Source organism: Equus przewalskii, chromosome 29 (assembly GCF_037783145.1).
Source record: "Equus przewalskii isolate Varuska chromosome 29, EquPr2, whole genome shotgun sequence".
NCBI classification, from domain to species: Eukaryota; Metazoa; Chordata; class Mammalia; order Perissodactyla; family Equidae; genus Equus; species Equus przewalskii.
Window position 1 is genome coordinate 5,481,030 of NC_091859.1, and position 13,348 is coordinate 5,494,377.

A 13,348-nucleotide genomic window follows, 5' to 3' on the forward strand; every position below is an offset into this window, starting at 1 on the left:
TGCCGCCGCGCCCCCTCCCCCTTCCGGGTACCTGGAAACCTCGGGCCGCGAGCCCGTCCGTGCGGCGGCCGCGGGAAGCCGAGGTGGGGGCGGCGCGGGCGCGGGCGCGGGAGGAGGAGGAGGAGGAGGTGGCCCTTTTGTTATGCATAAAAGGCCCGCTCCTGTCCCCTCGCCTTGCCGCGCCCGGAGACCGCGGGCACGGCCGCGGCAGGGAGAAGCAGATGGAGTTTGGAAAAACGATCCACACACACTGGATGCTGCCCCCCGCCCCCCGCGCGGAAGCCGAGTTGTCCAGGCTTGTTGGGGCAAACTTCCAGCGCCGGGGCGGCACGTGAACCATGGTTACCGCGCTGTGCAAGCAGATGGCACGCCAGTTAGCCCTGGCAACTCGACTGCCAGCAGAACCAGCTGTTTGCTTCTCCTTTTGCAAGTCCGGAAAAGTTTCTGGGTTCCCTTTTCAGAACATCGTCAATAATTAGAGGCAAAAAAAAAGCCTTATTAAATAAGTCTTTGCAATATGGATTAGCATTTTGAGAAACAGTCGAGAAAATTTCCTCAACAACGTTACTGAGTTGTTTTAAATGTTTCACTTCCTTCAACTTTAGTTTCTTATTTAAAATGTGGCTATTGATAGGGACAGCCGAGTCTGTGTGTGTGTGTGTGTGTATTTAATAGACGTTTTTGTTTAGAGCAGTTTTAAATTTACAGAAAAATTGAGAAGAAAGATCAGAGCGTTCCCGTATATCTGGCACCCGGTTTCACCTATTTATTAACATCTTATATTTGCATAGTACTTTTGTTAAAATTAACGAACCAATGTTGATACGTTGTTCTTGACTGAAGTCGTTATTCAGATTTCTTTAACTTTTACCTAATGTCCTTTTTCTGTTCCAGGAGACCACATTACATTTAGTCTTCTTGTCTCCTTGGGCTCCTCTTGGCTGTGACAGTTTCTCACACTTTCCCGTCTTTGAGGACCTCCACAGTTTTGAGGAGTACTGGTAAGTCATTTTGCAGGATGTCCCGCTATTGGAACTGGAGACACTTCCCTACAAACCGTATACTTTATAGCAAGGATATCTTTCTCTTTATTATCCTTTCTCTACTAAGTGCTCTGCTCTTCACCGCTCATCTCCCAAATAGACGTTTTTAACGAGCTGTCTGCAGAATTCAGAGTGCTCAGTCAGGTCCTTCACTTTGTCCGCTGTTCAGATTCCTGATAAATATAGCCTAAATATCACTGCCCGCGGCCCCGTGGCCGAGTGGTTGGGTTCGCGCGCTCTGCCGGGGCGGCCCTGGGTTTAGCCGGTTCGGATCCTTGGAGCGGACATGGCACCCTCGGGCCATATTGAGGCGGCGTCCCACATGCCACAACTAGAAGGAACCACAACTAAAATATACAACTATGTACTGGGAGGGTTTAGGGAGGAAAAGCAGAGAAAAAAAAAAAAAGATTGGCAACAGTTGTTAGCTCAGGTGCCAATATTAAAAAAAAAAAAGTCCCTGCTATGGTCATAGGTAAGATGTAAAAGCATGGAAACACTTCACACAAAGAAAAATAGCAATAGTAATAAAAATTTGACATTTTTATATTAGAAATGATATTTTGAACTGAAATCTATCTTGTAGGTAGTAGGTAGAAGCATAAGGAGACAAGTATAAAGAATAAAATTGCTATTTATTAAATTTTGCACTTATGTGGAAGCAGAACATTTTGATGAGGAAATTTTTTTTCCCCAACTCTATTAATTTCGTGTGGCTGCTGTAACCAATTACCACCACCTGGTTGGTTTAAAACAGGAGCAATGTATTCTCTCACGGTTTTAGAGGCCAGGAATCCAAAATCAAGGTGTTGGCAGGGCACCCCTGGGGGAGAATCTTCTTTGCCTCTTCTAGCATCTGGTGGCCTCAAGCAGTCTTGGCGTGTGGCTGCCTCGTGCGGTCTCTGCCTTGGGGTCGCATTGCCTCCTCTTCTGCCTGTAAAATCTCTCCTGTGTCTCTTATAAGGACACGTCATTGAATTTAGTTCCCACCTGTATAATCCAGGATGATTTCCTCTCAAGATCCTTAGTTAATTGCATCTGCAAAGACCCTTTTTCCAAGTAAGGTCACATTCACGGGGTCCAGGGATGAGGACATAGCTTTTTTGGGACCACCTTTCAGCTCTCTAAACCCACATTATTAAAGTCCATTCATTTCTCTGATATTTAATAAATAATAGTGGTTGTTTCTTTGAGTTTAGGCAGTTTCATGTTATAGACCTTTTCCTAGCATCTTCAGAGTAGTTTTTCTATCTGTTTCAATTCAATTGTAGCTACTATTCAAAACAAGAAAAACTCAATATGTAGCTTCAGACACTTGTAATTTCATTGATTAAGAGTGATGTTAGATTTGGAGGAAAACTGGAAAATGAATGTTTGGGACAAATTCAGAGACATTACTCTAACACGTTTATATTGATGCTTTCAAGTCCCAGAATTTGTAAGTAATCTGTCAACCTCTCAGTTATTCAGTGGACACCATGGCTGGGAACTCCAGTAGGGCATCAATGGGTGCCCCTGCGTGTGGCTTCTCCACGTGGCCTGGCCTTCCTTACAGTGTGGTGGCTAAGGTGGTTGAGCTTACACGACGGCTTGGGGCTCCAAGGTGGGTGTCCCAGCGCACAGAGTGGAAGTTGCATTGTCTGCGTGATACAGCCTCAGAATGAAGACAGCATCAGTTCTGCTGTGTTTTCTGGATGAAGCAGTCAAAGACCCACCCATATTAAAGGGGAGAGGACGTACACCCTACCTCTCAATGAGAGAAGTGGAAGGAATTTGGGGCCATATTATAAAATTGCCACACTGGATTTTGTGCTAATTGAAGTATTCTACATTTCTGCCTCAATAATATCTGCCTGAAAGGTCATTGACTTTGGAACAGTATAGTATTGCCTATATGGCAACAGTCCCCAGGGTTCTATATTGTGCTAGACCTGTGGTTTTCAACCCTGTCTATGCTTTAGCATCACCTGGGGAGATTTTTAAAAATATCAATAACTGAACCCCATATCCAGAGATTTCTAGTTTACTTAATCTGGAATTGGACTTCAGTATTATATATTTTTTCAATGCTTACTATCTTGTTCCTTAGCGTCATGCTAGTTGTATGCTTATTCATTGATTCCTTTGGCTACTTCTGACTCAGTGGTTTCAGAAATGGATCCTCAGGTCCCATCAATGAAGACAGGAAGAGTTGGACAGGTGTGTTACCCTCTGGAGTAGGAGCAGAGGTTCCAAGAGGCTGGCTTTACTAGTTTGTCGCTGTGTCACTGGTTTTTGGAAGGAGTTTGCGTATAAATGAGAAGTCTGATGGGCGGGATGGAGCTATAACAGAAGAATGAGCAGATAGGGCTGTGATCAGGAGAATACACACAGATGATGTCTGACATTCCTCTGTGCAAAAGACTTCTTCCACAGCTTCTCAGACTTGCAAGTAGTGTTTTACCTTTCTGGGGTTCCAAATCCCAAGATTTATCACACTTTACAGAAAGAATGCAGCATACTGAAATAGAATTCCTGTCAGTCAGGCAGTCTGGTTGTCCAGTTTGTGTTTCCGCTGCCTCTGGTATTTCCCTTTTCTTCCACCACTGTGAGCACAGTCATCTTGATGTAGTATCTGTTCTCAAGAGTGCAGTCACAGAGGAGATTAGAAACCGATTTTTCACCCCATGGGTAAGAGAGGCACCTTGGCTTCTTATCCTGGTGACTCTCAGGTCTCTGCGAGTACATCAGCTCAACAGTGGTTGAACTCAGGACTGCCCAAAGACTGACCGTCTGTCTGAGAATATGACACGTTTGCTTCTCTAACTGCCAGCAAGTTCAGAGAAGACAGAAAAGTGGTTCCTGGCTGACCGCTGGTGATGTCAGAAGGAGAATGAGTCCATGACTGGTTCCTGCTCATGGCCTTAGCAACGATAAAAAAAAAATCATATTAATACTAAAGGGCAGTGTGGCTCCCATCTCAAATGACCTCCGGATGTCCAGCTGTTCACAGGGAGGTGCCTAAGCTGTGATTACATGTCCCATGGGGAACAGAGGGAATGCATTCTTTATCTTAACAGACTCCTAGTCCTCCTTAGCACAGTGGAGCAAGATCAGTTTCCTTAATGATTGTGTGATTTGTGTTGTCACTAAATGAAAAGATAGCGTATTTTGTGTGCATGTGTGTATATGTGTGTGAGTGTACCTGTGTGTGCATGTTGAAGGTAAAGATGCAGGGAGGGACTTGTGCTGGAACAAACGTTCCAGACCACAACAGATAGGTGGGATTTTGAGCTGGGCTGGGTGTTTCTGGGAATGATGTGGTGGTGGAGAGTGTGTAGGAGGCACCCCTTTATGAGGAGCCACATTTATGCTGCAGGTTTGGGCGAGGTTGTTGGGAGGGCCCCCAGACTGGGTGGGTCAGTAAAAATGGGGATTGACCTGGAACTGAGATTCTGGAGAAAATGGGGACAAGCTTCCCCTTAATCTCCAGAGCCTTACCCAGAAGGGGAGGAATTCACTTTGAGGAGTAGAGAGACACGGTTTCTAGATCAAGCTTGGCCATGAACTTGCTGGGTGACCTGGAATGAAAGGCATTGCCTCTTAGGCCTCAGTTTTCTCTTAAAGTGGTGGTGCTAATTTGAAAGACTTCCTAAGAACCTGCCAATTCTGTCATTCTAAATCCTTATTGGACACTTACGATATCCTCTTAAAACTATTTGCTTTTGACTCCTAATCTCTTAGTGTGGATATGTAAGAATATTGCTGAAATCACTTTTTTATTTCCATATTTGGTGAAACTGAACACATCCCTACCCATTCTTTTACATTATGTATATACATTTTTAACATCAGACAAAAGACTGACCTTTGTCACCTTTGTTTTTCTAAGCTTAGAACTAAATGGCTGAATATAACTTTTTGTACCTACCTAATAGCCTTATTTTAATAGCATTTATTCATTATAATATGTGTAGGACCAAATGAAAATGTTTTCATTGTCAGTGGAAAGAGGAGTTTGGGGTTAGCAGCTCAGGGGCTGGAAACCTAAGTTTAAATGCTGCAAATATTACCTTTTCCTAACCCAGAGCCGCCTCATCACATGCAGGGCCTCCTACCTTGGAAAAACCAGAGTAGTAGAGCATTGAGCCCAAATGGAGACACAACATTAGCCCAGACCTTCACTAAACAATGGGAGGAAACGTTCACGTGCGAAGGGTGAGGTATTGTCTACAAGAAGTTCCTGTTAAAATGCAAACTGTTCTGGAAAGAGTGATCATTTAGCCAATGTCGCCCGTTAAGACATCTTCCCTCCAACCATTCCTGGGGGTGAAAATGAGGTTAACCTTAAAGTACAAAACATTGTTTCTGTGTAATACCTTCTATAAATACTGGACTTTCTAGCCTTGTTCAAAGACTCCTCCCGCCTACCCCGTGAATCCTGGGCGTCCCCAGTCGCACATACTCTCAAACAAGTCCTTTCAGCCTTCCCTGACGCCTGGGACCTCTGCTGCCATATGTTGGTTTCTTTCTGCCCGCCCTGGCAATGCGTGCCATCAGGTACCTCCCGCAGCATGGCTACCTCCTGCCAGCGAAGCCGTCGGCACGCAGAGGTCAGCATGCTCTGTGATGCCATCGTGCTCTCCATCAAGGGTGCCACTTGCTGCCGCGGCCATCAGGTGAAGCCAGACCTGGATCTTTGCTGCTTCTAGGACTGGTGTCGCTGCAGATGCTGGTTCTGTGAGGTGCTGCTGCCACAGAGCATGGGAGATGGCCTTGGCCCCCGTCTCGTGCTGTCCTCTCACCCCCCAGCAAGGTCATGTCAGGCCATTGCATCTCTGTGCTGAAATAGGGAGTCAGAGAACAATCTCTTTCTGTTGGTGGTTATGTTTCACTTCTTATCCCTTTTCCTAAGCATTCATCGTGGGACTGGGGTGGGGCCAAATCTGGGTAGTAGAGACTAAGTTATAGTCACAATTCCTTCCCTCCCCCAGTGGCTGAGACATTGTAATCAGACTGAATTTTGGTCTCTTTGGATAAATTATTTCCCAAATTAATTCCTCTCTCCTCCTCTAGTTGCAAACTAAGATGGCCACTTCTTGGGCATTCACTAATGGCCTCACTACACTCAGATAAGTTTATCAGTGTGGCTGTAGAGAATGGGACCCCAAAGGTACAAGGGCCCGAGAAGAGAGTGCTCAGGACAGGCTTAGCTGAGTGGGGCGGATGTGAGTGGAATCAGGTAAGATTGGGAACAAGTGTGTTCCTTTCTCCAGGAGGAAGGCTTGAATGGAGTGACTGCGTTCCTAATGGGTATGAAGAGAAACAGTCTCCTGATAAAAGGAGGAAGATGCAGAAAGGAGTGTGGAAAATAGAGGCTTGCATGACCATCTTAATAGAATTGCTTGGGATCCCTGGATAATTATTCTTGTCAAAGATTTATAAGATATGAATAAAATCTGCAGTGGATAGACCTCCGGGTAGAGAATGCCTATCAAATAAACTGCCATTTCCATGAGGGTAGAACAGAGACCTTGGTTTTGTTCTCATATTCAGCTGCACACATGTATAAAGAACCGTGCCATCTAGCACTGGGGCTTCCAGGACCCTACAAATTAGGACGTATTCATTTGGTCTACATTTTAATGACATACTTACTTTAAGTTTTCTTTCTCTCTTCTCCAGATGTTGTCTGTTATAAAATATAAAAATACCCTCAAAAGTGATTAGATTTTGGCCAAAGGAGTGCCAAAAAATTGTTTGTTCTGTTGAATATTTTTTTTAATTTTTATTTTTATAGCAGTAACATTGGATTGTAACATTATATAACTTTCAGATGTATATCATAATATATTTCGAATTCTGTGTAGATTACATCATGTTCACCACCCAAAGGCTAATTATAATCCACCACGACACATGTGCCTAATCACCCCTTTCCCCCTCCCCCCCCCCCTTCTCTGGTAACCACCAGTCCAATCCCTGTTGCTATGTGTTTGTTTGTCGTTGTTTTTATCTTCTACTTATGAGTGAGATCATATGGTATTTGACTTTCTCCCTCTGACTTATTTCACTCAGTATAATACTCTCAAGGTCTATCCGTGTTGTGACAAATGGCCGGATTTCATCATTTCTTGTGGCTGAGTAGTATTCCATTCTGTATATATATGACCTCTTTATCCATTCGTCCCTTGATGGGCACCTAGGTTGCTTCCAAGTCTTGGCTATTGTGTATAATGCCGCAATGAACATAGGGGTGCAAGTATCTTTATGCTTTTGTGTTTTCAAGCTCTTTGGATAAATGCCCAGCAGTGGGATAGCTGGATCATATGGTAGATCTGTTCTTAATTTTCTGAGGATACTCCATACTGCTTTCCATAGTGGCCACACGAGTTTACACTCCCACCAGCAGTGTACGAGGGTTCCCTTCTCCCCACATCCTCTCCAACACTTGTTGTTTCCTGTCTTGTTAATTGTAGCCATTCTGACTGAGGTGAGGTGATATCTCATTGTAGTTTTGATTTGCACTTCTGTGATAGTTAATGATGTTGAACGTGTTTTCATGTATCTGTTGGTCATCTGTATATCTTCTTTGGAGAAATCTCTGTTCAGATCTTTTGCCCATTTTTTAATTGGGTTGTTGAGCTGTATGAGTTCTTTGTACATTTTGGAAATTAACCCCTTATCTGATATATAGTTTGCAAATATCTTCTCCCAATTGTTAGGTTGTCTATTCGTTTTGTTCATGATTTCCTTTGCTGTGCAGCTTTTTAGTTTGATGTAGTCTCATTTGTTTATTTTTTCTATTATTTCCCTTGCCCAGCCAGACATGGTACTTGAAAATATGCTGCTAAGACCGATGTCAAAATGTGTGCTGCCTATGTTTTCTTCTAGAAGTTTAATGGTTTCAGGTCTTACATTCAAGTCTTTAATCCATTTTGAGTTTATTTTTGTGCATGGTGTAAGATAATGGTCTACTTTCATTCTTTTGCATGTGGCTGTCCAGTTTTCCCAACACCATTTATTGAAGAGACTCTCCTTTCTCCATCGCATGCTCTTGGCTCCCTTGTAGAATATTAGCTGTCCATAAACGTGTGGGTTTATTTCTGGGCTTTTGACTCTATTCCATTGATCTGTGTGTCTATTTTTGTGCCAGTACCATGCTGTTTTGGTTACTATGGCTTTGTAGTATAATTTGAAATCAGGGAGTGTGATATCTGTAGCTTTGTTCTCTTTCCTCAAGATTCCTTTGGCTATTCAGGATCTTTTGTTGTTCCATATAAATTTTAGGATTTTTTGTTTGATTTCTGTGAAAAGTGTTGTTGGAACTTTGATAGGGATTGCGTTGAATCTATAGATTGCTTTAGGAAGTATGGACATTTTAACTGTGTTAATTCTTCCAATCCAAGAGCACGGAATGTTTTTCCATTTCTTGGTGTCTTCTTTGATTTCTTTCAACAAGGTTTTATAGTTTTCAGTGTACAGATCTTTCACCTCTTTGGTTAAGTTTATTCCTAGGTATTTTATTGTTTTTGTTGCAATTGTAAATGGGATTGTATTCTTAATTTCTCTTTCTGCTGAGAGAAATGAATTAACTTCATTGTTAGTGTATAGAGATGCAACTGATTTTTGTTTGAATGTTATTTGTAAAATTTGTTGGTCCTTATCCATAAGAGCATAGTTTCCTTTATTTTATCTTATACTTTATGTAGTTTGAGTAAAGTAAGAATACTTCCCTATTCCTTATATGTATTTTTTGTTTTGTTTGTTTGCAAATAATATCTGATATTTTGTCACATTTATTTCTCCCCTCCTAGGCATACACTTATTTAGTAATCTGGTCTAATATCCTTTGTGTGTGTTTCTCTAATTCCTCATTTCAGTTATTCAACTTCTTTTAGCCGCTGAAGTTAAGTTCTGCCTATCCTTTTGACTCAAGGAGGATTTGTTTCTGTTTTCAACTTCCAGTTTTACTAGATTTCTTATTGTTTAATTATGTTCCCATGTGGCCACTTCTACTATTTTCTTAACCTTGTTGAAATTTACTCTGGAAATTTGTTTTTCCACTTTACTCATTTCTTTACTTTTCTCATGGTTGTTAAATATTTTATTGATGTTTGCAATTACAGTGACACGGTACTAAAGTGTCCACTTAGGGTAATTTGTGTTTATTCTTTTCCTAAAGTTTTTATAAGCTTGTGATTTTTTTTAATAATTAAAAATTTGAGAAAGATTCCATCTTAGTCAGTGTCAGCATAAACCAAGCAAAGCTACTAGCTGAAGAACAGTACAGTAATCTAAACAATTTAGCTTTTTTCCAGTGACTCTTCTAAAGGAGTAAAAAATTACAGACTCACCTAAGGCCTAACTGAGAACATATTATAAAGAGAGGAAAGCAGACAGCATTGCCCGTGGGGGAGACCACATGTTGCGAGGATAGGACTAAAATTAAAAAAGTAAAAGCAAGAGATGAATTAAAATTTGCACAATAATAAAAAATAATTTTGCTTTCACCGTTGTCTAATGATTCTCTTGTTAAACATGCAACCAGCAAGTAAGAGAAGGAAAATCTGTCCAGTGTGGGAGACAAGTGCCCCTGAATTTCATGGCTATAAAACTGACATCTTGATGGTTTTCCTATTTAAAGTGGTGGCCTAATTTATATGTTTGTTTGTTTTAGAACAATCACAGTTGGCTATTTGAAAGAATGCAAAGCAATCTTCTCTCTCAGGCCAATGGCAAGCTCATGGTTATTATGTAAGATGGCACTGAAGATGAATATATTTTAATAGCATTAAATCTCAATGAAAAGTTTTTATGGGCTAGGTAACTCAGAAAGATTCATAAGACCTTTGGTTAGTTTCATTTACTTTTTATACATTAATTATTAATACCTGTAATGAGATAATAATACTGTTATGCACTGGCAGAGCCCTTTTCGCTGCAGAGGACACCAAGCACTTTATGAGCTGCTGGGAGCCAATTTCTGCTCTTGGTCCATATAGTTCTCTGATTTGAACCAGCCACAGGCATAAATGTCACTTATGCCTGAGTTCCAGACGAGGAGCCTTTGGCACTGTCTTAAAGATCTGTGCAGAATCCAGACACTGCTTCCACCTCCACCACAACCTCCTGATTCCAAGCCACCTTCATCTTTCCCCTGGATTGTTTTAATCAACTGGTCTCTCTGTTTGTTGTCCTTCTGTAATTTGTTCCTAAGCACTAGCTACAGTGATCCAAATTAAAATGTCAGATCACGTCCTCCTTTTCCAAACACTCCAGTGGCTCCCCACTCGTTCAGAGTAAAAGTCGAAGTTCTTATAATGGCCTTCCAGGTCGTAAGGATCTGGCCTCCCTTTATAGCTCTTAGCACCTTCAGCTTTTCCTCTCGTTTGCTTTGCTTCAGCCATGCTAGGCTTCTTACTAATCCTTGGACACACTTGTTAGTCTCCTGCCCGAGGGCCACGCATTTACTGTTCCTTCTGCCTGGAATGCTTTTCATCCAGAGAGCTGCAGAGCTCTGTCCTCCACTTCTTTCAGGAGCATATTAACTAGGGTAATGTTAGCTTCTATAGCAGAGAAACCTTAAATTTTCAGTGCTTTAACAAAACAAGTTTACCTCTCACTTATATAGCAGTCCAATAATGGTGCTCCTGCATCGCAGGTGACTTACCTATGTGTGGCAACTCGGGGACCCAGGCCCCTTCGTTACTGGCTCTGCAGTCTCTTTGGGCAGGTCCTGGAGTGCTCTGTTTCTAGCTAGCAGAAGGGGAAACAGACAGTGGCCATGGCACACATTACTTCTGCGCACATTCTGTTGAGAGAACAACTAGTCACATGACCACGCTGGACTCAAGAGGAGCTGTGATCCTAATCGCTGGCTCTGTAGCACATCCCAGCAAGAACCTAACACTGTGGGCGTAAGAGCTCAGGGGCAGCTAGCCATTTCTGACACAGAATGCCATCTGCCCACCGAATATCTCTGTGGCCTCCTCCCGGAAGGAGACAACCTAAAGTCCCACGCGGGCGCCTCCTCCATGACCGGGTCCAGGCATCTGGGGAATGTGGTCCTTTGGTTTGGAGACCGAAGAATTCAAAGACAAATTCTTTGCCCACTTCCCCCTACTAAACCTCATATAAAAAATACAGGCCAGGAACAGGATAACCACAATAGAAACTCCTGTTTGGAAAGGGGCGGACTGGAAGATCCATCACAGAAACTGGTCCATAACAGTGAGGAATCCGACTGGGCAGGCATTATAAAGGCTCCCAGCGCTGGAGGTGGAGGCGATTCCTTCATTAGACTGTGCTCCTGCTCGATGGGCAGAGCTTGCCTGTTCGCTGTTCTCTCTGGTCCTTGGCTCTGCCCCCTGGGATGTTCTTTCCTGTCCACTACGCTTTCTGGTGATATCTGAGATCGGCATTAAGGAATATGCCTTTTTGGAGCATGCTCAGTGTTCACAGCCTGCTTTCTGCTGGTGGATATTTGAGGTCCCTGGGAAGGTATTTTATAGTCATAGGCTTTTTAAGGCCCAGATCACTAATCTTCAGAAAGTGTTCCCTTGATTTCTTTGGAAACATTATTCCTTGATTTCTAGTCAGTTTGATGTGCCAGTCACCATATCCAAAGTTCTTTCTTAGAAGTGATTCTTAGGCCTGCTCTATTTCTTTCTCTCCTTGTCCCTATACTTGTCTCTCTAACTTAACGCCCCTTGAAGCAACAGGCTGGTGGGAAGAAAATAAGTTCCCACGATCTGTGTTTCTGCCTTGCAAATATCTGCTTAACCTAAACAACTTAATGGGTGCTTTTACCCAAAGCATTTCAGCTCTCCTCTCCTACTGCTTGGTGGCTAGAAGCAGCTAGCTTTCCAAACCTGCAAGGCCCCACACCCACCTTGATTTCTGGATTCTCTTTCTTCTGTTTCATTTCTGCTTGCAGACCAGCCAGTTCTTTTCTGAACATGTTTCTTTCTTGTAATCTTTGTTCAGTGCAGAGAGGAGCATTCAGCATCTTCATGGACTGAATTATGTCCCCCTAGATTCATATGTGGAAGCCGTAGCCCACAAATCTAACTATATTTGGAGATAGGGCTTTTAAGGAGGTAATTAAGGTTAAACAAGGTAAGAACAGTGGGCCCTTAATCCAATAGGGTTGGAGTCCTTATAAGAAGAGGAAGAGACACCGGGAGTACGTGTGCACAGAGAAAAGGTCGTATGAGGACACAGCAAGAAGATGGCCATCTGAAAGCCAAGGAGACAGATCTCGCCAGAAACCATCCCTGCAGATACCTTAATCCTGGACTTGCAGCCATCAGAACTGTGGGAAAATACATTTCTGTTGTGTAATCCCCCCAGTCTGTGCTGTTTAGTTGTCGCAGCCCTAGGAGACTAACACAGCGTCTGCTGGCGTTCTGGATCTTCCACACTCCTTTCGTGCAGCAGGATCACTAGGTGCTTGTTCTGTCTTGCAAGAGTGCACAGGTGATAGTTTCACTGCTACACTACATGGGGCTCTGATTTCCAGCTTCTAGTGTCTATCTTCTGCTGCCTGTTACCTGATTGCTAAGCCAATGCTCTATATTTTTGTTTTTTGTTTTTATTACACCACTTCAAGGAATTAGTTTCTGTAAGAAATAGACCTCAAAACTTTGGAAGATTAACACAAAAGAAATTTATTTTTCTCTCTTGTAATAAAATGTGTGTGTTCCTGGCTGATGGGTAGCTGTCCTCCATATGGAGATTCAAGGGCCCACCTTCTTTCTTCTTTTCGGTCTGCTATACTCTAGACCTGTGCTGTCTGAGGTGGTGCCACATGTGGCTACTGAGTACTCAGAAAGAGCTAGTAGAAACATGCTGTAAGTGGAAAATACATACTGGAGTTTGAAAAGCAGAATATAAAGTATCTAATTAATATTTTTTCTTTTCTTTTTTTTTTGAGGAAGGTTAGCCCTGAGCTAACATCTGCCGCCAATCCTCCTCTTTTTGCTGAGGAAGACTGGCCCTGAGCTAACATCTGTGCCCATCTTCCTCTACTTTATATGTGGGATGCCTACCACAGCATGGTGTGCCAAGTGGTGCCATGTCCACACCCGGGATCCAAACTGGCGAACCCCGGGCCACTGAAGCGGAATGTGCGTAGTTAACTGCTGTGCCACCAGGCCGGCACCATCTAATTAGTATTTTTTATATGAATACACGTTGAAATAATTTTTGGAAATATTGGGTTCAAAAATGCGTTATTAAAATGAATTTTAGCCATTTCTTTTTACTTTTATTAATGTGGCTACTAGAAAATTTAAAATAACATGTAACTCTCACATTATATT

The 13,348-nt window shown here is 42.6% G+C and overlaps 1 long non-coding RNA gene across 1 annotated transcript; it reads left to right on the forward strand.

The window, feature by feature from the left end:
• Positions 1-42: 42 nt before the first annotated feature.
• On the forward strand, positions 43-13,280 carry LOC139080171 (uncharacterized). The gene is made up of 3 exons (XR_011534449.1): positions 43-430; positions 895-1,001; positions 12,961-13,280. It is a non-coding gene; the product is annotated as an uncharacterized lncRNA (long non-coding RNA).
• The last annotated feature ends 68 nt before the right edge of the window (positions 13,281-13,348 follow it).